Source organism: Scyliorhinus torazame, chromosome 8, assembly GCF_047496885.1.
Source record: "Scyliorhinus torazame isolate Kashiwa2021f chromosome 8, sScyTor2.1, whole genome shotgun sequence".
Classification (NCBI taxonomy): Eukaryota; Metazoa; Chordata; class Chondrichthyes; order Carcharhiniformes; family Scyliorhinidae; genus Scyliorhinus; species Scyliorhinus torazame.
This window is the reverse complement of record NC_092714.1, coordinates 94234503-94259734: the sequence shown is the minus strand read 5'-3', so window position 1 is coordinate 94259734 and position 25232 is coordinate 94234503.

The following is a 25232-nucleotide window of genomic DNA, read 5'->3' as shown; positions in this document are numbered from 1 at the left end:
GATCACAGGGTCCCTTCTAATTCTCCAACACAGGAGCATTGGTTATCACAGCTTTCAGGCAGTCAATACCTGTTGAAACTCCGCTGTCCACTGAAATTTTTGACGTTTCTTCAGCAAGTCCATCAGTGGAGCAATCACGGTACGAACATTTGGCACAAATGTTCGATCAAATCCACTCATGTCAAGAAATCGCATTATTTCCCTTCATGTCGAGGGTATTGGATCCTCCCCAATAACTTTTGCTTTCACATCCCGTGGGACCATTCGACCCTGTCCAATTGTATGGCCAAGCAAAGTGACTTGGGCTTTTCCAAATTCACTTTTGGCTAGGCTTACCACCAAACCCGCCTCCTGAAGTCGATCCAATAACTCCATCAGATGTTTTAAATGTTCTTTCCATGTCTGGCTGAAAATTACCAGATCGTTGATGTATACCGCACAATTGGGTAATCCTGAAACGACTTTGTTAGTTAACCGTTGAAATGTGTCTGGGGTGTTTTTCATGCCAAATTGCATAACTTTGAATTGGTATATACCATCTGGAGTCACAAAAGCTGAAATCTCCTTCGCCCTTTCGGATAAAGGTAACTGCCAGTAACCTTTAAGTAAATCCAGTTTGGAAATAAAAGCTGATTGTCCTACTTTCTCAATGCAATCCTCCAAACGAGGGATAGGATAAGAGTCCGTTCTTGTAACTGCATTAGCCTTTCTACAGTCCACACACAACCATTGGGTACTGTCTGGTTCTGGCACCATCACTATGGGTGAGCTCCATTGGCTGAAACCCACTTCGATTATGCCATTTCTAAGCATACTTTCAATCTCTTTGTTAACCTGTGCCAATATTAAAGGGTTAAGTCTATTTGGATGTTGTTTGATTGGAACAACATTTCCCACGTCTACATCATGTATAGCCATTTTAGTGCCTCCCAACTTATCTCCACAAACCTGCCCATGTGATATCAATATCTCTTTCCGGTCAGTCTGTTTTTCCTCTGGAAGGTACCTCAACAATTTATCCCAATTTTTAAGAACATCCTCGTTTTCCAATTTAATTTGAGGTTTGTCCAATTCAAAGTCATCTGGATTTGGTTCGTCACTTTGAGTTAGAATCATTAAAACCTCCTCCTTTTTCTCTCCTTCCCTTTCGAAGTACCTTTTAAGCATATTCACATGACACACTAGGTGAGATTTACTTCTATCTGGCATTCTTACCACATAATTCACCTCACTTAATTTCCTTTCAATCTGATGAGGTCCACAAAACCTTGCTTTTAAAGGTTCACCTACCACTGGTAACAATACCAAAACTTTATCTCCACTGGCAAAACTACGAACTTTGGATTTCTTGTCCACTACCCGTTTCATCACATTTTGTGCAACTTTTAAATGTTGTCGAGCCAATTCCCCTGCTCTATTTAATCGTTCCCTAAAATTTGACACGTAATCCAAAAATGTAAGTTCCAATTTCTCACTCACCAATTTTTCCTTAATCAATTTAAGTGGTCCCCTTACTTCATGACCAAAAATTAGTTCAAAAGGACTGAATTTGGTTTACTCATTAGGCGCATCCCTGATTGCAAACAGTATGAATGGAATTCCTTTATCCCAATCCTCTGGATAATCTTGACAATAAGCCCTCAACATTGTCTTTAATGTCTGATGCAACCTTTCCAATGCTCCCTACGATTCTGGATGGTACGCAGCTGATTCAAATTGTTTTATACCTAAGCTATCCATAACTTCTTTGAATAACCTCGAAGTAAAATTCGATCCTTGATCCGCTTGTATTTCTGTGGGTAGTCCATATCTAGTAAAGAAGTTAAGTAGCTCCTCCACAATTCTCTTAGCTGTAATATTACATATTGGAATGGCCTCTGGAAACCTAGTAGACACATCCATTATAGTCAAAAGATATTGATTCCCACTTTTTGTTTTCGGAAGCAGTCCTACGCAATCAATTAAGACCCTTGTAAAAGTTCCTCAAATGCTGGAAGGAGTATTAAGGGCACTGGTTTTATCACCGCTTGAGGTTTCCCTATCACTTGACATGTGTGACATGATTGACAAATTTTAACTTTATCTTTATGTAGTCCAGGCCAATAAAAATGTTTTTGTATTTTAGCTTGAGTTTTTCTTACTCCCAAATGACCTCCCACTGGTACCTCATGTGCTACTCGCAACAGTTCCTTTCAATACCCCACCGGCAATACCACTCGATGACCTTCTGCCCACTTTTCAAGCGCCTGCATATGTAAAGGTCTCCATTTTCTCATCAAGTCATCACTTTTACGGTAATAACATTCTGGTTAACATTCAGATTCCTCCTCTGTTTACTTTCTGATGCACCCGTTTTATTTCTATAACTTTCTGTTGTAACTCCGCCAACTCAGTCCAAAGATGTGCAGGTTAGGTGGATTGGCCATGATAAATTGCACTTAGTGTCCAAAATTGCCCTTAGTGGTGGGTGGAGTTACTGGGTTATGGGGATAGGGTGGAGGTGTGGACCTTGGGAAGGGTGCTCTTTCCAAGAGCCGGTGCAGACACGATGGGCTGAATGGCCTCCTTCTGCACTGTAAATTCTATGAATTTTCCTGAACTAAAAATATCTGCCTCATCCTCCATCTGTTCTTGTCCTTTTCCATTCATCTGATCAAAAATTGTTTCTGATAATTGAACTTCAACTTTATCTTCACTCTTTGATTTCTCCTCTTGTCTTAACCTGTGACTTTGCGACCTTGTTACTACACAATCCGGAAAAATCCCAGGATATTCGTCCTTCAACACTTCAGTTGTCTGATTGTCCACTGGCTTATCAACCAGAATAGGCATCACTCCCGCCTGTGATCCAGCGATATCATTACTCAAGATAAACTGTATCCCTGGACAAGATAGTTTTTCTATTACTTCTACTAGCGCTTCACCACTCTTCACTGGACTTTCCAACCTTATCTTATATAATGGAACATTACTCTTCTCACCCTGAATTCCACATATTACCACCTTTTCTGGCAACATTCTTCCCAAACTACATGACTCCTCATCTCTCACCATTAAATATTGACTAGCTCCCGTATCTCTTAAAATTGTGACTTATTTACCTGCTCCTTCTGGTACACATGAGTAAACTTTACCCACACAAGCAAATTCTTTCAAGACATCTGGCACTTTCTTATCAATCATCTCTTCATTATTCTGTAAAACCTTTTGCACCTCCTCCACTTCACTTGGGCTTTCCTTTACCACATTAACAAACCCCACTGTCTTATCCTGTTTTATCACATCAGCCTTCCCAGTGCTGTTCTTCAACCACCAACACTGTGACTTTACATGGCCTAGTTTATTACAGTGAAAACATTTGAAACTTTTCATTTCTTTTCCAACCTCCTGGATTTCTTTTTTAATTAGAGGTAGACTCTCCTTATTATCTCCCATCAGATCTCCTTTACCTCTACCACTTGAGTATTTCTCATGTCCCCAGTTTCTATCCCTCACAGGCTGAAACTGATGTCGGAAACCAAACTTTGATTAATTAACTAATTCATAATCATCTGCCATTTCTGCTGCTAATCTTGCAGTTTTAACCCTCTGCTCTTCCACATGAGTTCTCACTACATCAGGAATTGCATTTTTAATTTCTCTGAGAGCATCATACGTTTGGTCTACTTTCAAAGCCCTTATCCACCTATCAAAAGTACTCTGTTTGATCCTTTCAAACTCCATGTATGTTTGACCAGGTTCTTTCTTTAAATGTCTAAACCTTTGTCTGTAGGCTTCAGGCACTAGTTCATATGCACCTAAGATGGATTTTTTTACCTCGTCATACGGTCCAAATCTAAAATGAAACTAAACACACCCTGTAGCAGACAGCCTAAAGTGAAAGTAAAAGCAGACAGACAGCCCAGTTCCACCCACAGTTTGACATCACTGACAAACACCCACTTCTTAAAGGTACATCGCCTACAGCTATTTTATAAACACCCATTTCTTAAAGGTACTCTCACATGACACCAGAGACCATTTAATTAGAGAAGCTCTCACCAGAGACCTCAGAAGTGATACCCCTGCCTGAAAACCCTCAATAAGGGAGACCCTGGCTGGAAGTCTCCCATTGGAGAAACCCCTGCTTCGGATGGGAAGGAGATTGCCAGCTGTCATCGTTCACACACACTCTCCACCACCCCCTCCCCCTACCCCCCACTCAACCCTTCCACTCCCACTCCCCCCCCCTCCATCCAGCAATGCAATTGTACGTCTTATCTTGTGTCTTACAGGAGCTCCTAGTGGTGGCACGGGCCCTTCAGGCATCCCTACCCCCAACCATAACCACAAGTGGAGAACAGAGAGGACAAGGACAAGAATAGCATTGGTGGCCCTCAATCCGCATCCTGCGAAACCCTGGAGTTCCGATCCGGGGAAGACCCCGACTTGCCGTCACAGAGGCACTCACCTGAGTTGGGCACTTTAGTGAAGAGGTTCTTGGAGCACGATCTGGTGCGCTCCACATATGTTCTGTGTTACAACAGTACAACAGGTGGAGGTTCTGGTCGACAGGGCAGCATAGTCGGTAGCACTGTTGCTTCACGGCTCCAGGGTCCCAGGTTCGATTCCCGCTTGGGTCACTGTCTGTGTGGTGTCTGCACATTCTCCCTGTGATTGCTTGGGTTTTCTCCGGGTGCTCTGGTTTCCTCCCACAAGTCCCGAAAGACGTGCTGTTAGGTGAATTGGACATTCTGACTTCTCCCTCCGTGAACCCGAAGAGGCCCAGAATGTGGCGACTGGGGGATTTTCACAGTAAATTCAATGCAGTGTTAATCTAAGCCTACTTATGACACAAATAAAGATTATTATTATTATTAGGAACACCCGAGGGCGGACGGTCAGAGAGCTGCCATCCAGATGGGTTTTGGGCTTCTGGAACGGGTGGTCCCATCATTTGTGGAGATGCAGTTGCAGAGCCAGGGACTGCATGAGGGGTTGTCGGCGGTGCCCAGCACCTGCAGGAGGAGTCCAACTGCATGCAGGAGCAGGAGGTGGTGCCGACCATGCGTGCCACCCACTCCTATGCTGCACAGGTTCTATCTGCGGTGGAGGCGTTGGGGGTGAAAGTTTTGGCCATGGGTCAAGATCTCCAAAGCCTGGGGCAATCTGCACAGGTGGTGGCCGAAGACCAGGTCAGGGCTGCCCTGTCACAGGCAGCCATGTACCAGAGCCACCTGGACATTGCAGCGGCACTCCAGAGCCAGGCCCAGTCACAGCAGGCCAGGCCCAGTCACAGCGGGCCAGGCTCAGTCACAGTGGGCCAGGCCCTGTCACAGCGGGCCAGGCTCAGTCACAGCGGGCCAGGCTCTGGGGCGGTCCCGGCGGATTGGAAATTAGCAAACATGTCACCATTGTTTAAAAAAGGAGGTAGGCAGAAAGTGGGTAATTCTCGGTCGGCCAGTTAGCTTAACTTCGGGAGGAGGGAAGGTGCTGGAATCTATCATCAAGGAAGAAATAGCGAGGCATCTGCATGGAAATTGTCCCATTGGACAGACGCAGCATGGGTTCATTAAGGGCAGGTCGTGCCTAACTGATTTAGTGGAATTCTTTGAGGACATTACTAGTGTGGTAGACAACGGGGAGCCAATGGATGTGATATATCTGGATTTCCAGAATGCTTTTGACAAGGTGCACACAAAACATTGCTCCATAAGATAAAGATGCATGGCGTTAAGGGTAAAGTAGTAGCATGGATCGAGGATTGGTTAATTAATGGAAAGCTAAGAGTGGGGATTAATGGGTGTTTCTCTGGTTGGCAATCAGTAGCTAGTGGTGTCCCTCAGGGATCAGTGTTGGGCCCACAATTGTTCTCAATTTACATAGATGATTTGGAGTTGGGGACCAAGTGTAATGTGTCCAAGTTTGCAGATGACACTAAGATGAGTGGTAAAGCAAAAAGTGCAGAGGATACTGGAAGTCTGCAGAGGGATTTGGATAGTTTAAGTGAATGGGCTAGGGTCTGGTAGATGGATGTGAGAAAAGTGAGGTTATCCATTTTGGTAGGAATAACAGCAAAAGAGATTATTATTTAAATGATAAAATATTAAAACATGCTACTGTGCAGAGGGAGCTGGGTGTCCAAGGGCACGAGTCACAAAAAGTTGGTTCACAGGTGCAACAGGTGATTAATAAGGCAAATGAAGTTTTGTCCCTCATTGCTAGAGGGATGGAGTTTAAACTGGGGAGGTTATGCTGCAGCTATATAAGGTGTGAGTGAGGCCACACCTGGAGTGTTGTGTTCAGTTTTCGTCTCCTTACCTGAGAAAGGACGTACTGGCACTGGAGGGTGTGCAGAGGAGATTCACTAGGTTAATCCCAGAGCTGAAGGGGTTGGATTACGAGGACAGGTTGAGTAGACTGGGACTGTACTTGTTGTAATTTAGAAGGATGAGGGGGGATCTAAAAGAAACATATAAATTTATGAAGGGAATCAGGATAGATGTGGGCAGGTTGTTTCCACTGGCCGGTGAGAGCAGAACTAGGGGGCATAGCCTCAAAATAAGGCAAAGTAGATTTAGGACTGAGTTTAGGAGGAACTTCTTCACCTAAAGGGTTGTGAATCAATGGGAATCCCTGTCCAGCGAAGCAGTTGAGGCTCCTTCATTAAATGTTTTCAAGATAAAGATAGATAGTTTTTTGAAGAATAAAGGGATTAAGGGTTATGGTGTTCGGGCCGGAAAGTGGAGCTGAGTCCACAAAAGATCAGCCATGATCTCATTGAATGGCAGAGCAGGCTCGAGGGGCCAGATGGCCTACTCCTGCTCCTAGTTCTTATATCAGAGGCATTGCTTGGGTGCTGGCCGGCGTGGTGAAGACACAGAGACAGGTGGCAAAGTCCCAGAGGGAAAGGACACAGTCACTGGCTGATGTGGCACAGACCTAGAGGGAGGCCGTGAGCATGCAGACGCTAGTTGAGATGAGAGCAGTGCCACGTGGTGGGGGAGCCTTAATGGTTAGATCCACTCACAACCTTGTCCCTTGGAATAGCCCAGGTGCCTCCGAGGGAGGTGGAGGTGATGGGGCCTGTGTCGGTGACACCCGCAGGGGAGCTGCCGGAACACCGCAGAACCTCGGACTCCACTCGCCTCCTGTCCCAGGTAAGTCACATGGGCAGTGGGCTGATCAGGGCAGCACCACGCCACCTGGGACACTCAAGCAGCAGCTGGGCCCATCCAGGCCCAGTCGCTCCAGAGGGAACCCAGGAAACAGGGTGGGAACCACAGCAGGCCGCCTCCACTCCTGATGTACTGCCTGGGGATCCACCTAGATAAAGCGTTAGGGACATAAGGCCAGAAACGTAGACACCAGTTAGGTTGGCACGGGTGCAGCACATAAGAGAGGTGATAGCGGTTAGGGCACTAACCTGTATATGTATGTTCACAAAAAACACATGATCACTACATTGAAACCTGCCTCGCCGCGTTCTGTCAGACAGATGTGACTCCCTCACATCTGTCTGACAGAACGCGGCGAGGCAGGTTTCAATGTAGTGATCACAGTAGCTGGGCTAGCTACTGTGGTGGTATGTATTAGGGGTAATATGGTACCTGTGAAGCCGAGAGGCTATTGGCTGACAGGTCCCGGGTCCTGGTTGGATCTGCCGCCTTCTGGCTCCGCCCTAAAGGCGGAGTATAAGAGCTCGAGTTCTCCCAGCAGTCGCATTCTGTAACTGAGCTGCTGGGGAACAAGTCTTGCTTAATAAAGCCTTGATAGACTTCATCACTTCTCGACTTGTGTAAGTCATTGTGCGCTACAGCTACAGAAGGGGCATTGTGGGTGGGTGGGTGCTGGGTGGAGGGTTGGGGGAGTACGTGAGCCATGCACCCCAGTTCGGTCAGTGCTCACTGCTCCCCCCCCCACCCCCCCGCTTCCCCCTAGCCCTACCACAGCCACTGCAGGGGTTCGGTGGGACTGTGTGAAGGAATGGGCAGCTCGCATGCAGGGGTCACCCAGGTGTAAAGGTTGAACATGGTGCGGCGCACCACAGCTCATCGCAGAGTGGGTCGTTATCACCCTCCATCCCAGAGCAGTGGCACCACGGCTGGCTCTGATGTTCAGAAGGGAGGGTCAAAGCGCAGAAGAGTAATAGTTATAGGGGACTCTATAGTCAGGGGAACAGATAGGCGCTTCTGTGGACGTGAAAGAGACTCCAGGATGGTATGTTGCCTCCCTGGTGCCAGGGTCCAGGATGTCTCCGAACGGGTAGAGGGAATCCTGAAGGGGGAGGGCAAACAGGTAGAGGTCGTTGTACATATTGGTACTAACGACATAGGCAGGAAGAGGCATGAGGTCCTGCAGCAGGAGTTCAGGGAGCTAGGCAGAAAGTTAAAAGACAGGACCTCGAGGGTTGTAATCTCGGGATTACTCCCTGTGCCACGTGCCAGTGAGGCTAGAAATAGGAAGATAGAGCAGACAAACACGTGGCTAAACAGCTGGTGTAGAAGGGAGGGTTTCGGTTATCTGGACCACTGGGAGCTCTTCCGGGGCAGGTGTGACCTGTATAAGATGGACGGGTTGCATCTAAACCGGAGAGGCATAAATATCCTGGCCGCGAGATTTGCTAGTGTCACACGGGAGGGTTTAAACTAGTATGGCAGGGGGGTGGGCACGGGAGCAATAGGTCAGAAGGTGAGAGCGTTGAGGGAGAACTAGGGAATATGGACAGTGTGGCTCTGAGGCAGAGCAGACGGGGAGAAGTTGCTGAACACAGCGGGTCTGGTGGCCTGAAGTGCATATGTTTTAATGCAAGGAGCATTACGGGTAAGGCAGATGAACTTAGAGCTTGGATTACTACTTGGAACTATGATGTTGTTGCCATTACAGAGACCTGGTTGAGGGAAGGGCAGGATTGGCAGCTAAACGTTCCAGGTTTTAGATGTTTCAGGCGGGATAGAGGGGGATGTAAAAGGGGAGGCGGAGTTGCGCTACTTGTTCAGGAGAGTATCACAGCTATACAGCGAGAGGACACCTCCGAGGGCAGTGAGGCTATATGGGTAGAGATCAGGAATAAGAAGGGTGCAGTCACAATGTTGGGGGTATACTACAGGCCTCCCAACAGCCAGCGGGAGATAGAGGAGCAGATAGGTAGACAGATTTTGGAAAAGAGTAAAAACAACAGGGTTGTGGTGATGGGAGACTTCAACTTCCCCAATATTGACTGGGACTCACTTAGTGCCAGGGGCTTAGACGGGGCAGAGTTTGTAAGGAGCATCCAGGAGGGCTTCTTAAAACAATATGTAAACAGTCCAACTAGGGAAGAGGCGGTACTGGACCTGGTATTGGGGAATGAGCCCGGCCAGGTGGTAGATGTTTCAGTAGGGGAGCATTTCGGTAACAGTGACCACAATTCAGTAAGTTTTAAAGTACTGGTGGACAAGGATAAGAGTGGTCCGAGGATGAATGTGCTAAATTGGGGGAAGGCTAATTATAACAATATTAGGCGGGAACTGAAGAGCATAGATTGGGGGCGGATGTTTGAGGGCAAATCAACATCTGACATGTGGGAGGCTTTCAAGTGTCAGTTGATAGGAATACAGGACAGGCATGTTCCTGTGAGGAAGAAAGACAAATACGGCAATTTTCGGGAACCTTGGATGACGAATGATATTGTAGGCCTCGTCAAAAAGAAAAAGGAGGCATTTGTCAGGGCTAAAAGGCTGGGAACAGACGAAGCCTGTGTGGCATATAAGGAAAGTAGGAAGGAACTTAAGCAGGGAGTCAGGAGGGCTAGAAGGGGTCATGAAAAGTCATTGGCAAATAGGGTTAAGGAAAATCCCAAGGCTTTTTACACTTACATAAAAAGCAAGAGGGTAGCCAGGGAAAGGGTTGGCCCACTGAAGGATAGGCAGGGGAATCTATGTGTTGAGCCAGAGGAAATGGGCGAGGTACTAAATGAATACTTTGCATCAGTATTCACCAAAGAGAAGGAATTGGTAGATGTTGAGTCTGGAGAAGGGGGTGTAGATAGCCTGGGTCACATTGTGATCCAAAAAGATGAGGTGTTGGGTGTCTTAAAAAATATTAAGGTAGATAAGTCCCCAGGGCCGGATGGGATCTACCCCAGAATACTGAAGGAGGCTGGAGAGGAAATTGCTGAGGCCTTGACAGAAATCTTTGGATCCTCGCTGTCTTCAGGGGATGTCCCGGAGGACTGGAGAATAGCCAATGTTGTTCCTCTGTTTAAGAAGGGTGGCAGGGATAATCCCGGGAACTACAGGCCGGTGAGCCTTACTTCAGTGGTAGGGAAATTACTGGAGAGAATTCTTCGAGACAGGATCTACTCCCATTTGGAAGCAAATGGACGTATTAGTGAGAGGCAGCACGGTTTTGTGAAGGGGAGGTCGTGTCTCACTAACTTGATAGAGTTTTTCGAGGAGGTCACTAAGATGATTGATGCAGGTAGGGCAGTAGATGTTGTCTATATGGACTTCAGTAAGGCCTTTGACAAGGTCCCTCATGGTAGACTAGTACAAAAGGTGAAGTCACACGGGATCAGGGGTGAACTGGCAAGGTGGATACAGAACTGGCTAGGCCATAGAAGGCAGAGGGTAGCAATGGAGGGATGCTTTTCTAATTGGAGGGCTGTGACCAGTGGTGTTCCACAGGGATCAGTGCTGGGACCTTTGCTCTTTGTAGTATATATAAATGATTTGGAGGAAAATGTAACTGGTCTGATTAGTAAGTTTGCAGACGACACAAAGGTTGGTGGAATTGCGGATAGCGATGAGGACTGTCTGAGGATACAGCAGGATTTAGATTGTCTGGAGACTTGGGCGGAGAGATGGCAGATGGAGTTTAACCTGGACAAATGTGAGGTAATGCATTTTGGAAGGGCTAATGCAGGTAGGGAATATACAGTGAATGGTAGAACCCTCAAGAGTATTGAAAGTCAAAGAGATCTAGGAGTACAGGTCCACAGATCACTGAAAGGGGCTACACAGGTGGAGAAGGTAGTCAAGAAGGCATACGGCATGCTTGCCTTCATTGGCCGGGGCATTGAGTATAAGAATTGGCAAGTCATGTTGCAGCTGTATAGAACCTTAGTTAGGCCACACTTGGAGTATAGTGTTCAATTCTGGTCGCCACACTACCAGAAGGATGTGGAGGCTTTAGAGAGGGTGCAGAAGAGATTTACCAGAATGTTGCCTGGTATGGAGGGCATAAGCTATGAGGAGCGATTGAATAAACTCGGTTTGTTCTCACTGGAACGAAGGAGGTTGAGGGGCGACCTGATAGAGGTATACAAAATTATGAGGGGCATAGACAGAGTGGATAGTCAGAGGCTTTTCCCCAGGGTAGAGGGGTCAATTACTAGGGGGCATAGGTTTAAGGTGAGAGGGGCAAAGTTTAGAGTAGATGTACGAGGCAAGTTTTTTACGCAGAGGGTAGTGGGTGCCTGGAACTCACTACCGGAGGAGGTAGTGGAGGCAGGGACGATAGGGACATTTAAGGGGCATCTTGACAAATATATGAATAGGATGGGAATAGAAGGATACGGACCCAGGAAGTGTAGAAGATTGTAGTTTAGTCGGGCAGTATGGTCGGCACGGGCTTGGAGGGCCGAAGGGCCTGTTCCTGTGCTGTACATTTCTTTGTTCTTTGTTCTTTGTTGTTCATGGACCAGACCTGCTGTCACTGTCAAACCAGGGCCTGTAGTGAGGCAGGTAGGAATCATGGAGAGGATTGCAAGAGCGGTGGGAAATGGTGCATTGGGTGTTCATGGGAAGGGGTGATTGGCCAGAGTGGTGGGGGTGGGGTTGTGGGTGGGGTGGGGGCTGGGATGTCAGTGTCACAGACCAGGAGCCCTAGTCGGGGAACCTCAAGGTAATTAGAGCGGCCCAAGCGCACACATTGTGTGACCTCCCCTGCCTGCCTGGCCCCATGTCCTGCACATCCCAGCCTTCCTCCGCAGCCTCCTCACCCAGCACATCACCCCTCTGCTATGCAATGTTGTGGAGGATGTAGCAGGCCACCCTGACGAGGGAGGCCTTCCTGGTGCTATACTGGAGGTCCCCTCCAGAGCGGTCGAGGCACCTGAACTGCCTCGTCAGGATTCCAAAGCACCGCTCGATGACGCCCCTAGTCGCGGCATGGGGGTCATTGTAGCAGGTCTCCGCACCAGTCTGTGGCTTCCGGACAGGCATCATCAGCCACGACCGTTACGGATAACCCCTATAGCCCAGGAGCCAAGCCTCCAGCAGGTTACACCTCGAAGAGGCCAAGAACTGTCAAATGTGCCAGGATAAAGGCGTCGTGCACACTGCCCGGGTATCGGGCACAGGCCTGCATGATGTGCATTTTCATGGACCCACACCAGCTGCACATTCATCGAGTGGAACCCTTTTCGGATTATGAAGAGCGGCCTGTCATCTGCAGGTGCCTGGACCTGGCACATCTCGGTGATGGTGAACCCCACTGCTCTGGTGGGTTGGGTCCACATTGAAATGGATATATTGTGCCGACCGGGAAGATAGGGCCTCCATGACGGCGCAAATGCACCTGTGCATTGAGCTCTATGAGATTCCAGACAGGTCCCCACTCGGCACCTGGAAGGACCCTGTGGCGTAGACGTTCAGGGTGACCATCACCTTGGTGGCCACCGCGAGTAGGTGTCCTCCCCCATTCCACTGAGGTGTCAGGTGTGCCATGATCTGGCAGATGTATTGCATTGTCCGCCTGCTCAGCCGGAGTCTTCAACAGCATGCCCAGTTTGGCAGGTCCTCGAATGACAGGTGCTGCTGGTACACACGAGACCTCATGAGGTTCCTCCTTCCCACCTCTTCATTGGCCTGTTGGGTGACCGGCTCTCCATCCTCACCAGCTGCCTCCTTCACTGGGGCAGGCTCTGCTGCTGCATGGTTCTCCTCCTCGAGTAGCTCCAGCTCGTAAAGTGCAAACCCTTTGTTTAAACTTAAGGAAGCCTGGCTTTTCAAAAACCCTTGTAATGATCAACTGGAAAAAGGGAAGATCAAGATCCTCATCACTGGATAGTATCAATATTTACAAAATAAAAGAAAGGACGAAGGCCACCATTGCTGGTTGAATTCCAATATCCATTGTCTGCAGGAGGTGAAAAGACGTTATGTTAGCATGGGGGGAACCAGGTCCAATGGACTATATGGTGGTCCCGGTTTGCACTGCGGACCCCTCCCCCTCATGTCCCCCTCCCTGCTTCCTCCTCCATCTCCGTACCACTGGCCCCATCGGTGCCAGGCAATGTTGGGCCCTCTGGCCCTGACTCCCATCCCTGCTGCCAGGGGTACCATCAGCGAGTGCTACCCATGCCAGTGGTACACTCCTCAGCCCCCGTCCAGTGCCTCCCTGTAGGGGTTACTGTGGCCTTTGCCCTTGGGTGGACCGGGCCACATGATGTCCCGCTGGCGGGTGGCGGTCGGTTGGGGAGAGTTGGTATGGTGGAGGGTGGTGGCTAGGGTTCAGAGGGTGATGGGCTGGGGCACCCATATGGCTGGTGGCATTCTGCAGAACCATGGACCATGGTGGGTGGTCATTGGGATGCACAGTAAGATGGCTGCCTTGCAGGCCACGACAATGATTACAGTCACCATGTTTGTCAATGGAAGCACAATTGCTTTTTATTAATAACTGGAACTGTAATGAAATGTGCAGCAAACACAACTGGTTAACTGTCATCCAATTCCGAATTCCCGACTTTAACTTGCCTCCACCTTCAACACACACACATGACAGACAAACACAGAGAGGAGGAGAGGGGTGTAGAAAAAAAGGAAAAGGAAAAACAGTCTTTGTTTCTGATGGTGGTTTCCAGCATCTTACACCTCTTCAAACTCAACTTTCAGTCCGAGGCTTTACTGTCGGTTCATTCAGGCCTCTATAGTTTCAGAAATATTGCACTCACAGACTTTCTGGAGGGAGAGAGAGGGTCCTGGTCTTTGTTTGCTGCCTGTAATATGTTTCCTGGAGATTCATTCATTTAGGTTCTTTGCAGTTTCAGAAATACAGCACTTACTGCCTTTCTGGAGAAAACACGGAGGAGCGAGAGCAGGTCCTTGTCCCTGTGCAACCAGGAGTCACAGTGAGCTCCTTGGGACTCTGAAAATCATTCCACTGGGACAGGATTCAATCACCACCTGTTACCGGGCAGAATACGGCTTTTTGGTCAATTAATTGGCCACCAGCCAATCACTCAAACTGACGTCCACCCCATCTCTCTCTCTCTCTGATGCCAAAAGGTTTGAAGCTCCTATTCCACGGATTAACACAAAGTTCTCTCCTGTAACTTTTGAATCCCTCTTTCTCTCTGCTGCTTGACTTAAAAATACATGTCCATTAATCACCCATTGATCAAAAATGAATATGGCAAAATAGAAGGAAGGGGAAATAAGGGAATATACAGGAAGGAACCTTCCAATTGTGGTAGTTGTTTAAATAAGTGTTCTTCAAAGTCGGGGGCGCGTCCCGTGGGTCGGTCGCGGGCGGGTGTCAGGAGGGCCGCGGAGCCGTTGTCTGCGGCGCTCCCGATCACGCAAATCCCCGCGTAGGAGCCGGCTTGTCATAATACCGGCTGCAAGTGGCCGCGAACATGTAAAAAAAAAAAATTCGGCGCAAATGCGCTATTTTTTTAAACGGTTGCAGCTTTTTGTTTTACAAGTTCTGTAGTGGTTTTTATTCATTTATTTTATTCATTTAATTTTAATTTTTTCATTTATTTTACTCATTTTTTATTTTTTTATTTTTTTACAAGTTCGGGGGGGAGGGGTTATTTGATAAAATTTTACAGTAAAAAAATTCAGAACTTTGGACAGATGGAGACTCCATGCTTTCCGACACCAGAAGGCTTCACCCTCATCCAACAGGTTCCATTGGAGGAGAGTGTATGAGGGCCAAAGGGACACAAAACTATTTCTTCCATTTTTGTCAGCAGCAAACAAAGTAAGAGAAAATGGTGGGTCACGCAGGTCGGCCGGCGTGGGTTGCAAAGGTCGGCCGGGTTGGGTCCCGAAGGTTGGCCGATTGGTAAAAATGGGTCCCCGGAAAAAAAGTTTGAAGAACACTGGTTTAAATGGCACCCTGTTCATTGAGAGAAATAAGGGCACTCTTTGAAAAAGCTGTTTATAGTGAGGTTTGTCATAGAATTTTATCCAATATATGCTTAGATGTTACATATCGATATGAATATTTCCCTCAGCAATCCCAATTCTCACATAATTCTTCTAATATTTTACTTTCAAACTTGCCTTGGTCAGTATTCTCTGAAACAAATTCAGTAAATATATATGCATTGTTGTTGCTTCTCTTCCCACACCTCATGGTGCATAAGGCAGACTTTCATCAGTTCTGATTTCAATCTGAAACAGGTAACAGGGTTATAGCTGGAGGGGACCCCACTCTCTATCCAGCATGGGCAGCAAGGTAGTACTGTAGTTAGCACAGTTGCTTCACAGCTCCAGGGTCCCAGGTTCGATTCCCGGCGTGAGTCACTGTCTGTGCGGAGCCTGCACGTTCGCCCCGTGTGTGCGTGAGTTTCCTCCCACAGTGCAAAGATGTGCAGGTTTGGTGGATTGGCCATGATAAAAATTGCCCTTAGTGTCCAAAAAGGTTAGTTTTACATAGAAATAGAATTAGAATTTTTACAGTGCAGAAGGAGGCCATTCGGCCCATCGAGTCTGCACCAGCCCTTGGAAAGAGCATCCTGTTTAACCCCACACTTCCACTCTATCCCTGTAACCCAGTAACCCCACCTAACCTTTTTTTTGGGACACTAAGGGCAATTTAACCTGGCCAATTCACCTAACCTGCACATCTTTGGACTGTGGGAGGAAACTGGAGCACCTGAAGGAAACCCACTGATAGAAATTGACTTTTCTAGTCAGCTATAACCATGAGAGTTAGGGAAGATGATAGAGGTTTAATTGAGAACTCATTAAGAATAATTAACTATAATCATATTAAGCATTACTTCAGTGCAACAATAGCTGGGAATCCACTAAGGGTTAATCCAGATAATCCTCTTTAATTCAATTTCTTAAGTTTCACATTTTGCAAGTGCAAGGTCAGTGATGTCAACTAGCTAAAAGGCCCCATTGTATGGTAAAAACTGGGGGGCTGTCCAATACGAGTAGTCCATTTCTATAGTAACAGCCAGTCTAGGGCTGATAATTTCTTAACGAAAACTATGTTTTTCTGATTAAATTGGCAAGCGATGGAATGGGAAATTGGCACCAATATATTTAAATACGTATATCTCTTAAATTGATGGACAGACAGTTTGGCCGAATTGAGCGAATTATAAATTAGTTAAAGCCAATCAGAAGTAAAAAGAAGGCCAGACCTTAAGATAATGATCTCCTTAAGAATCACTTACCGGGATAGAAAAACTCATTCCGGAATCACCCTATCTATATTTCTGAAACCTATTTAGACCATAAGACCATAAGACATAGCAGCGGAAGTAAGGCCATTCGGCCCATCGAGTTCACTCCACCATTCAATCATGGCTGATTTCAACTCCATTTACCCGCTCTCTCTCCATAGCCCTTAATTCCTCGAGAAATCAAGAATTTATCAACTTCTGTCTTAAAGACACTCAACGTCCCGGCCTCCACCGCCCTCTGTGGCAATGAATTCCCCAGACCCACCACTCTCTGGCTGAAGAAATTTCTCCTCATCTCTGTTCTAAAGTGACTCCCTTTTATTCTAAGGCTGTGCCCCCGGGTCCTAGTCTCCCCTGCTAATGGAAACAACTACATCCACCCTATCTAAGCCATTTATTATCTTGTAAGTTTCTATTAGATCTCCCCTCAACCTCCTAAACTCCAATGAATATAATCACAGGATCCTCAGACGTTCATCGTATGTTAGGCCTACCATTCCTGGGATCATCCGTGTGAATCTCCGCTGGACCCGCTCCAGTGCCAGTATGTCCTTCCTGAGATGTGGGGCCCAAAATTGCTCACAGTATTCTAAATGGGGCCTAACTAATGCTTTATAAAGCTTCAGAAGTACATCCCTGCTTTTATATTCCAAGCCTCTTGAGATGAATGACAACATTGCATTTGCTTTCTTAATTACGGACTCAACCTGCAAGTTTACCTTTAGAGAATGCTGGACTAGGACTCCCAAGTCCCTTTGCATTTCAGCATTATGAATTTTGTCACCGTTTAGAAAATGGTCCATGCCTCTATTCTTTTTTCCAAAGTGCAAGACCTCGCACTTGCCCACGTTGAATTTCATCAGCCATTTCTTGGACCACTCTCCTAAACTGTCTAAATCTTTCTGCAGCCTCCCCACCTCCTCCATACTACCTGCCCCTCCACCTATCTTTGTATCAACGGCAAACTTAGCCAGAATGCCCCCAGTCCCGTCATCTAGATCGTTAATATATAAAGAGAACAGCTGTGGCCCCAACACTGAACCCTGCGGGACACCACTCGTCACCGGTTGCCATTCCGAAAAAAAACCTTTTATCCCAACTCTCTGCCTTCTGCCTGACAGCCAATCGTCAATCCATGTTAGTACCTTGCCTCGAATACCACGGGCCCTTCTTTTACTCAGCAGTCTCCCGTGAGGCACCTTATCAAAGGCCTTTTGGAAGTCAAGATAGATAACATCCATTGGCTCTCCTTGGTCTAACCTATTTGTTATCTCTTCAAAGAACTCTAACAGGTTTGTCAGGCACGACCTCCCCTTACTAAATCCCTGCTGACTTGTCCTAATCCGACCCTGCACTTCCAAGAATTTAGAAATCTCATCCTTAACAATGGATTCTAGAACCTTGCCAACAACCGAGGTTAGGCTAATTGGCCTATAATTTTCCATCTTTTCCTTGTTCCCTTCTTGAACAGGGGGGTTACAACAGCGATTTTCCAATCCTCTGGGACTTTCCCTGACTCCAGTGAATTTTGAAAGATCATAACTAACGCCTCCACTATTTCTTCAGCTATCTCCTTTAGAACTCTAGGATGTAGCCCATCTGGGCCCGGAGATTTATCAATTTTTAGACCTCTTAGTTTCTCTAGCACTTTCTCCTTTGTGATGGCTACCATATTCAACTCTGCCCCCTGACTCTCCGGAATTGTTGGGATATTACTCATGTCTTCTACTCTGAAGACTGATGCAAAGTACTTATTCAGTTCCTCAGCTATTTCCTTGTCTCCCATCACAAAATTACCAGCGTCACTTTGGAGCGGCCCAATGTCAACTTTTGCCTCCCATTTGTTTTTAATGTATTTAAAGAAACTTTTACTATCATTCCTAATGTTACTGGCTAGCCTACCTTCATATTTGATCCTCTCTTTCCTTATTTCTCTCTTTGTTATCCTCTGTTTGTTTTTGTAGCCTTCCCAATCTTCTGACTTCCCACTACTCTTTGCCACATTATAGGCTTTCTCTTTTGCTTTGCTGCATTCCCTAACTTCCTTTGTCAGCCATTCGGAAATCGGAAATTCCTAAATGTTGTATTGAAAGTAAGATTACCAGTGGCACAGCTGACAAATAAAGTACAAGTGAACTTTGCCAAAAAGCACAGACTTGACCTCTGATATTTGGGAACTGAGAAGGGACAATGGATATCCAGCGTTCCGAAGAGACACAGAGGTACATCACCCACGCAGACTCGGAGAGGATGTGCATACTCCGCACAGACAGTGACCAAGCTGGGACTTGAACCTGGGACCCTGGAGCTGTGAAGCAACTGTTCTAACCACTGTGCTGCCGTGCTGATTATGGGGATAGGGTGGAGGCGTGGGCTTAAGTGGGGTGCTCTTTCCAAGGGCCAGTGCAGACTTGATGTGCCAAACGGCCTCCTTCTGCACTGTAAAGTCTATGATTCTATGGCTGAAGAGTCTCTGGAAGGATTTTGCAGGTTGATAATCAATGTATTGGCCACATTTTGAACATACCTTCCTCGGCCCACCTTTCTGGGGTGGGATTTGAATCCCGAGCTTCATGATCATAGATAGGGCGCGAGGCCCACTGCTTTACAAGACTTCCTTCAATACATCTATACAGCAGAAGCAAATTATTTGTGGAAAATCTGGAAGAGATCTGTGCTGATCCAAATTTGGTCTGCTGGATAGTCAGAATGGGTTCTCAAAGGTTGTCACTGCAGATACTCATATGCTGTTTATAAAGTTTAAAAACATTTTAAAAACTGCAAATTTATTTTCCAAAGAGCATTAATATTATATTATGCACCTGATTTTCTCTCTGCCTCTCTGCTCTCTTCCCCTTTAAGGTTGTAAAGCCTGCCTCTTTGACCAAGTTTTTGATCACCTTTCCTCATACCTTCTTATGAGGCTTAATGTCAGAATATGTTTGCGAACATGCCTGTGAATACCTTGGGTGTTTTAATACTGTCAATGTGCTGTATAAATAAAGTTGTTGTTGTCTGAGTATCATTAATGTCATTATGTTTCTCAGCTTTATTGTTAGTTTTAACAGTTACTGCCACACTAAATGTTTCACGTAGCATTGAGTTCAGCGATAACAGATTTCCATAAGTTGAGTAGTAAAATTATTATCTGGGGTGGGAATCTCCGACCCCCCGCCGGGTCGGAGAATCGCCGGGGGCTGGCGTGAATCCCGCCCCTGCCGGTTGCCGAATTCTTCGGCACCGGATATTCGGCGGGGGTGGGAATCGCACCGCGCCGGTTGGCGGGCTCCCCCCCGGTGATTCTCCGGCCCGTGATAAGCCGAAGTCCTGCTGCTGGAATGCCTGTCCCGCTGGCGAGAATCAAACCACCTCTCTTACCGGCGGGACAAGGCGGCGCGGGCGGCCTCCGGGGTCCTGGGGGGGCGCGGGGCGATCTGGCCCTGGGGGGTGCCCCCACGGTGGCCTGGCACGCGAATGGGGCCCACCGATCCGCGGGCGGGCCTGTGCTGTGGGGGCACTCTATTCCTTCCGCCTTCGCCATGGTCTCCACTATGGCAGAGGCGGAAGAGACCCCCTCCACTGCGCATGCGCGGGGATGCCGTGAGCGGCCGCTGACGCTCCCGCGCATGCGCTGCACGGCAAAGTCATTTCTGCACCAGCTGGCGGGGCACCAAAGGCCTTTCCCGCCAGCTGGCGGGGCGGAAATCAGTCCGGCGCGGGCCTAGCCCCTCAAGGTGAGGGCTCGGCCCCTCAAGATGCGGAGAATTCCTCACCTTTGGGCCGGCGCGATGCCGGACTGATTCGCGCCGTTTTTGGCACCAGTCGGCGGACATCGCGCCGATTGCGGAGAATCCCACCCCTGGTGTTTGATATCATTTGAGCATGCTGACATTCTATTTTTAATTTTCCCTGGAGAATTACAGTTAGATAGTTTGAGTCTGATTAGGCCACCTTTGGATGACACAACAGCTTATTTTGGATACTCAATGTAATGATCTCGACAAAGCCAGTCTCCCGACAACATACCCTTTTATTTAGATTATAAAAAAAGCCGTAGCCTCTGTTTACAGTGTTCAAGTCCAAACCCAGGGACTGACAGTGTAGGGGCCCGGGTTGAAGCAGCGGACTTTAAACCCGGCAGATCATTTCCCATTGAGCGAGCTCTCACCCACTCAAAGGAAAGTTCATGAAAGCAAATTACTGCGGATGCTGGAACCTGAAACCAAAGAGAAAATGCTGGAAAATTTCAGCAGGTCTGGCAGCATCTGTTGGGAGAGAAAAGAGCTAACATTTCGAATACAGATGACCCTTTGTCAAATCTGCATGAACCTTGTCAAAGATAGGGAAGTTCATATTCCACGAAGCCCACGGGGAGATCCATTGATGATCCCCCCATGTCCACCTGTGACCTTCCAACACTCAGAAACAATCTGTTCATATCTCAAAATCAAAAGGTTCAATTTCACCCCCACCCAGGCAGCAGACATAGGGCAGGGAGGTGATTAAAATGGTGGCTGTGTGCTTCCTGCTGCACTCCTGACAAGCTTCCATTGGCTGTTATTTTAACCACACATTGTTTTAGATTTGGGACAGGTGCCTGCCACAGGAATAGGAACACTACCTCGGCAATGGGCAACAGCTGTACCCAACAGGTGGGGAGCTAGGAGCTGCAAAGTCAAGAGACAGGGTGTCCAGGCCCACCAAAAAACAAAAACAGTTCGGACCAGTATTCTTATTTCCCTGTGTCAATGTCTTTTCCTTCAGGGCCAGAATCACTTCCTTGGTTCTAATTGAAAAGCAGGGGCCAACTGTGCTTCTCCTAGCAGGCTTCTCAAAATTCTACAACCGCTGTCAATAGGACCTGCTATCTCTTGGGCCAGGGAGGATGGGATGACCAGCTTTACCAGTAACTCTGGAAGTCACCACAGCTCTTAACCTCTTTACCGTTATCCCCGCTCAGACTGCTGAAGGAAACATCATCTGCAGCATACCAATGGAATGGAGGGGATCAGACTGCTGTTCATCGACTACAATCGCCTTCAACACCATTATCCCGACAAGACTAATAACCAAACTCTGCAATCATGTACTTGACCCCTCCCTGTGCAGCTGGATCCTTGACTTCCTCACCAACAGACCGCAATCTGTCAGGAGAGGCAACAGCACCTCCTCCACAATAGTCCTCAACACTGGGGCCCCACAAGGATGTGTGCTCAGTCCTCTACTGTACACCCTATACACACACGACTGTGTGGCAAGATTTAACTCCAACTCAATCGATAAGTTTGCGGATGATCCGACTGTGATGGGCCGTATCTCAAACAACGACGAATCAGACTACAGGAGGGAGGTTGCATGGTGTACCGAAAACAACCTCTCTCGAAATGTCGGAAAGACCAGGGAACTGATCATCGACTTCAGGAAGTGTAGCACGACACACACTCCCATCTGCATCAGGGGCTCTGAAGTGGAAAGCTTTAAGTTCCTGGGGGTCACCATCACCAACAGTCTGTCCTGGTCCACTCACGTTGATGCAACAGTCAAAAAAGTCCGACAACATCTCTACTTCCTACGGAAGCTAAAGAAATTTGGCATGTCTGCATCAACTCTCACAAACTTCTACAGATGTGCGATAGAGAGCATTCTATCTGGCTGCATCACAGCCTGGTATGGCAACTGCTCGATCCAAGATCACAAGAAACTGCAGAGTGTGGTGAACTCAGCCCAATGCATCACACAAGCTTGCCGCGCCAACATTGATTCTGCATACATCTCCTGCTGCCTCAGGAAGGCAGACAGCATTATCAGAGACCCCTCCCACCCAGGCTGTGCCTTCTACCAACACTTTCATCAGGCAGAAGGTACTGAAGTCTGAAGACCCAGACATCCAGACATAGGAACAACTTATTCCCCACAGCTACAAGACTCCTCAATGACTCCCCCTCGGACTGATCTGTTCACGTAAGAACACAATTCACGACGCCCTATGCTGCTCTTGCTCATGTTTTTGTTTTGTTTAGCCCCTTGTTCCGCAGTGTAACCAATCCCTGTTTGTCGACGTACCATTTGTCAATGTTCTCTGCTGATTATTCTTTTGTTTGTTATGTACGTACTGTGTACGTTCCCTCGGCCGCAGGAAAATACTTTTCACTCTACTTCGGTACATGTGACAATAAATCAAATCAAAGGCGTTTCTGTTCTGAAGACATTGGACTTGAAACTTTAACTCTCTTTCACAGTTCCAGCATCCACAATATTTTGCCTTTACTGGAGAGATAACATGCTGTGCTCACCCTCTGATCAGCTTGTTAACTTTCTATCTGATTGAACCCACATTCAGGTGGTGCTGTAGGCTGAACTGATCTGTCAGCTTCCTCTATCTAGGCCTGCTTTATGGTAGGTTCATTGCTGCTCGTGTCGTTGCTGGGAACAGTACCTCCCTCCTTAGCCTGACTTTAATAAGTAGGACCTTCAGCAAGACACCAGGAAAGGGGCCTCAGTCATTCAATTCAACTCAGCTACCAAAATTAGTTCTGTTGTGGACACATGCAAAACTCCACGAGAGGCCAGGCTGACAGGGTACAACTCACTTTATTCCGCAACAGTCACAATAATCTCATCTCTCCCCTCTCCTCCCGGGGAGATCCTCCAATTGAGAGGAAGCTCCGCCTCTTAGTCACCTGAGTAGCTCACACTCTTCGGGGCATTTGCAAACAAGAGAGAGAGAGAGAGAGAGGCAGGACATTCTGTTGGTAAGGCCTGGCCAAGACAGGACAGGACAGGACAGGACATTCTGCTGGTCCAGCCTGAGGCTGGATTTAACAATTGCCTGCCTCCCTTTCTGCTTGTTTGATGGACTACTACTACTGCTGCTGCCTTTCGGAGGAAGAGGAGAGAAGGATGGTGGTTGGTTCATCTGAATGCCTTGTTGCACGAGAGGGAAGAAATCAGGTGCCCTGCTGTCGGTGTTGCCTGTGCTTCGGGAGGCAGGATGGCGGCCTGAATCTACTGCAACGTGCTGGAGGTTTGGAGGACTGATTTACCATCTGATACTGCTTTTGTTTGGACTGCTGACTCTTTATTATTTCAATGTTTGGAAGCCATGTGTTGTTCCTGCTGCTCCTACTGTGGCCTGGACTGGGCTGGCTGGAGCAGGTGATTGGATGTTGGGACTGCAGGAGGAGGACGCCGGTGGCTCATCTCAACTGGACACCTTGGAGGCCGTAATGACGCGTCCTTGAAGGCTGTTGGTCGCTTCCATGTGTCATAATATTCAGGTAAACATCATAGCACATACATACATACATATATACTGATGGACAGATCAACGGACCAATCAACACACACACAACACGACAGCCAATCACAGGCAAGAGCATACACAGTACAAACAGGGAACACAACACTTCCTGGGCACTCGAGCAGGACACGGCTCAGGGCACAGAGCTCATTGCAGGCCACTCAGACATCCACCATGTGCTGAGTGCCACTCCAAGATAGAATTAGGATTAGGTCCACAGATTCAAGGGTTATGATCGAACCTCAGTAAACAGTTTACCACTGTAAATAGATGTTTGAAATAAAACTGAGTTGTACCATTCACAACCGTGTTGGTTCGTCTGTGTAGCAGAGTACCCAACACTTCACCGTGTAGGCCGCTTCCGTGTAATAATAACTTTGTGCTTCAAGTTTGGAAGGCCATGTTAATGGCTGCTTTCTTTGTACTGTTGCATATTGTTGTTTAATGTTTGCTCATATGCTTGTTTTTGTATTGGTGCTGTTCTTTTGTCTACTGTCTGGGCTGGTGTCTTTTCTGTGTTTCTTCCAGTTTTTTTTTCTTTCAGTGACGCTACTGATGCTGGTGGGGGTGGGGATATTCCCTCTCCTTCTGTTCTACCCCGTGTCAGCGAGATCTTTTCCAGTAACTTGGGCGGCTCGTTTTTGTGCACACGTACTCTGACAGACACACATGTGCATTCATTCATGCATATACTCTTTACCCCTGCACACTCTTATGCCGATATGCATGCACTACATTCATTGCCTCGGCAGCTGGTGGCATTGTTCCTTGTCTTTTGATATGCTCTGTACAATTTGGTTTATGATGTGCCGGGGTTATTCCGGGCTGAACTATGCCCTCTTGAGAGGGGTGGACTGTTCTTTTTCTCTCTCTCTCTCTCTCTTGTCGGCATGGTCCGTGTTGGCATGGCCTATTCTGGTGGGTTGGGCTGGCGTGCCTTTCCACTGATGTAGGTCGTGGGGGTGGGGGTGGTGGTAAGAGTGTTCTGGGGTGCCATATGTTTGGTGTCCTTGTTGTACTGTTTTCTGTATTTTGATGTTATTAAACTAAAATAAACACATGTAGGCTGTGTTTCTCTAAGCTCTTGCTGCTGGCTGTAACCCTGCTTCTAGACCTGGTGTGTTTTTCTGTATGCTGGCTGCCTTTTCAGACTTTGAAGCCTGGATGACGGCAAGAGAGAATGGTGCTACGACCGGTTGGATGGAGGACAAGAGGAGCCTGTTGCTGCTGCCAGCTGCTTGCAAGAGAGAGAGGGAAGAGAGCAAGTCTGTAGTTGCCATGCTTGGGACTTGTACCTGTTACTGGCTGCCTTTCTGCTTATCGGCTTGGAGTGGATTATGGGTGGGATTTTGGTTGGCCTGCTGCTGGGCTGAAAAGTGGAGGAGAACGGACAGTTTTGGACTGGATGGTGTCCGGAGACCGGATGCTGGAACTGAGAGCAGCAGGCGAGAGGCCCATTGACTCTGTGTACTGCTTGTACTGTTGTTTGTTTTGTTTATTATTGGGGCATTGTATGGTCTTGGGTATTTCTGTTGTGTT